General features: G+C 44.3%; 1 pseudogene; it reads right to left on the bottom strand.

Moving 5' to 3' along the window:
• Window positions 1–488: 488 nt before the first annotated feature.
• On the bottom strand, window positions 489–3,303 carry LOC114038377 (annotated as a pseudogene).
• Window positions 3,304–3,659: the final 356 nt, after the last annotated feature.

Genomic DNA, 3,659 nt, shown 5'->3' with positions numbered 1-3,659 from the left:
ATTACATGGATCCAAAGCTCAGGAAGCAGCCACCACCCCAGGAGCCAGGCTCAGGGACTGGAGCTGAAACCACTGTGCTTCTCTTTCTCACCTCAGACAGAGACTTTTCCCACTGACCTTCTAAATTGTCTTTGGCATTCGTGGGTTGAGAGTTCTGGAAACTGCCACAGTTGTTCACAGTTCAGTCCTCTGAGGCCTGCTCCAGGTTCACTGAAGCCTGCCTTGCCTGCATGCCCATGCAGAACTGTGCTCCTTGCACAGCCCACTGCGATATACCTTTCCAATCAACCATCCCAGTTGTCTTGTGCTGGAAATTTATTTCACTCTGTCTTTTTATGGGTTCTACTGCTTTAGAATTTGTTTAGAGCCATTTTTTATAGGTATTTGGAGGGATCTGAGGGAGAGCTCAAGCCAGTCCACCATCTTGGCTCCCACCCCCCACTACTAATTGTGGTGTTTAAGAAACAACTTTTTATTGCTTTAACTAGTCACATGTTAGTTTCATGAGTGGGACAATAACCTGTTTCCCCAGGATTTGAATGAATCTCTAGGGCAAACAAATGGTTTTCCATCTTGTAAACTTCTTGATTATTGTCCTTTTTTACTTCACCCACAGCTTGGTAAATGTCTTGCATACAACTGCGACTTGAGTTTTGTGGAAAAGAAGAGAGCACTGCTCTTTTCTCTTAAAGGTCTCTTCCATCACTATGCTTATACCCACATCAATTTGTGCTGGAGTCTGGCTGCCTGTCCTCTGAGGCTCCATAGAGCTCTAAGAAGTCTTCATTTTCTCCAGAGTCTATTTCTGTGAACCTACTCCTCTCTCAAAGAGAAAGGAAGTAGTTTTTGTTTGGCAATGAATGAATGGGGATGAACCTTTTGCAGGTCCTTGACAGAGCCCTGAGACCTCAGTGCCCAGCAAGTGTCTCTCTCCTTGGGAAGATTTCTCCTCTAAGAGAATGGTACTGGTATGTTGGAGTGTGGGTAGAGGAAAGTCTGCCATAACGGTGACTAGCAAGGGCCTGGCAGTACTAGGTGGGGTCTGGGAGGCACTGCCTCTGCTCTCCTTGAAGTTCACTTTCAAGGACCTGGACTTAAGGAGATTGTAACCTTTTAGAGAACTTTTTGGACTCTCTGTTGCACTGTCGAATTGCAGAGGACCATGCCCAGAAAGGGGTAGTCTGGGCTCCCAATGGTATCAATTGGAGTACATTAAAATGTAGCATCTCTAGGGGCAGAAAATTTTTTTGCCTGCTGAGTGTTAAAAATGAGAGTCCCTTGGCTCTTTGGTGCTCTTCTGCCCCAGTGGGGTCAGGGGGCAATGTCATTTGTAAGCAAGTGCTGGCATAGGGTGGGGGGGATCTTTCAGTTTCTGTGAAGTCAGTGGCACAGCTGGTGAAGCTGTCAATACTAGAGGTGCTCCTCATGTCCATGATGACCTCCATCTGGGCCACAGCCAGCTGCTTCTGAGGGCAGGCCACCTCCTCCATCTCAATCTCCTCCTTATACATTGGTGGTTTTTCAGCCTGCTCTTGGTAGTCAGAGGCACTGAAGTGTGAGTGGGGCTGTGTAGTCTTAGTGATTTCCTTGTATAGCGTTTCTAGTTTGTGAGCACTCAAATGCTGTAGGCTTGAAGAAATATTGTTGAGCTGTTCATGGGAATCTTTCTGATTCACTTCCTGATATTTATTCTCATAGGATTTGTTGGAGCTGGTTTCAGACAATGCCTTCCTGGCCCACTTCCATTGGCTTGGAGACAGGTGGTTATGATTTGTTGAGTCCTTAGTGTTGGCAGAATCTCCTACTTTCTCCACAGCCACATCAATAAGTTCCATACTCCAAGCAAAGGCACCTTTTAAGTTCATGGAAACAATACTTCCATTTCTTTTATCCTGCTCCAGGGCCTCCGCCTTTTAATTGCCTTCTGACATTTTTGTTCCTTGTAAAACTCAGAGAAATCATTCATGATGATTGGGATGGGAAGTGCAATCACTAGCACACCAGCTATACAGCGGAGGCCTTCCACATTTTTTCCCAATAAAGTTTTAGCATAGATATCACCATACCCTACAGTGGTCATGGTGATGGTGGCCCACCAAAATGAGGCAGGGATACTGGTGAACTTAGTAGCATCTTTATCCTTCTCTGCAAAAAACACAAGACTAGAAAATATCATTATCCCCATGGCTAAAAAGAGTATCAACAAGCCCAATTCATTGTAACTTCCTCTCAGAGTGAATCCCAAAGACTGAAGGCCTGTTGAATGTCTGGCAAGTTTCAGGATCTGGAGTATCCTCATGATTCAGAAGATCTGTACCACCCATCTGATGTTCTGGAACTGGAGCACACTTTTATTGGACTCAGTGAGGAAAATGATGACATAATATGGCAAAATGGACAGCAAATCAATGTCATTTAATGCCATTGATTAATTAATTAATTTAATTTAATTTAAAGAACTTCCACTTATTTGGTGAGGACAGGAAGTGTAAAAAGGTACTCCATTGTAAACCAGGCTGTGCAGATAGCCTCAATATGTGCTAACTGTGGGTTGTCATTGGGCTGACCAAATTCATCCATTTCTTGAAGTTCAGGTAGGGTGTTGAAGGACAGGGCAATGGTGGATAGCAAGATGAATAGAATGGATACAATGGCCAAGATCACAATGTCTGGCACATAGCAGGTACTTGATAAATATTAGTTGACTGACTGATCTTAAGACAATCCTTTGTAGCTACAGATGAATTAGGCTTCTCTGTCAGGTCCCAGAGTTTCTTCCTTTTTTCAGGACAGCAGGTATTATCAAACTCTTCTCCCTCCCTCTCTCTCTCTCTCTGCCTCTCATCTCAACTCTTCATTCATTTGTTCTTTCTTTTGATGGTATCTTGCTTGGCAACAAGACTCTAAGTATATTTCATCAATCCCCCAGTAATCAGCCTCTTGGCCAAAAGAGAGGGCACACATTTCTTCCATCATGTGGAGTTTCCCTGTCCTGTAGAAATTTAAAATGGACTAAAGGCTCCTGGATGTCGATCAAAGAAATATTCATTCTCATTCAAATTGTAGTCATCCCACACTGCCAGCAGGATTTCATGAGTATTACAGTCTCAAGAGTTTCCCTAATCATATTCTTGGAAGTCTATCCAAGGTCCTCCACAGCACTTCATGGTTTAAGCCACCTACATTTATTTTAACTCTCTGGGAACAATTTTTACTTCTGATGATCTCCACAGATTCTGGTGGAAGGGAAAGAATAGATCTTGAAGTCTTTCGGTTTAGATTAGGGGGAGCCTTCATTGCCATTTTGAACTGTGTGAGCCGGAAGAGTCAATATTCTTCAAAGAATGAGTAGTAGGATTATCAATTGAAGTAATAATCCATCTCAAGGTGCATTTCCATTGGCATAACTTGCTCAAACAGACCTCGTTCGGCAGTCAGCACTGGCTTGTGCACCACAAAGGGCTGTGGGATTCCCCCTGTCTCCCAGGGGGCTGCTCACTCTGCGATTCCCTTCACTTATGATGTGTCCCTGGAAATTCCCCTCCCCTCCACAGAGAGGAGGGTCTTACTACCTGGATGGAGCTTGTGTTGTTTTTTGCTCTCCACATCTCTGACTCTGGTTCATCTTTGAGCGGTCATCAGCGGCTGCTGCCACTGCC

Source organism: Vombatus ursinus, unplaced genomic scaffold (assembly GCF_900497805.2).
Source record: "Vombatus ursinus unplaced genomic scaffold, bare-nosed wombat genome assembly UNPS02011014.1, whole genome shotgun sequence".
NCBI classification, from domain to species: Eukaryota; Metazoa; Chordata; class Mammalia; order Diprotodontia; family Vombatidae; genus Vombatus; species Vombatus ursinus.
Note: the sequence above shows the minus strand (reverse complement) of the source record. Positions and strands in the feature narration are given on the sequence as shown.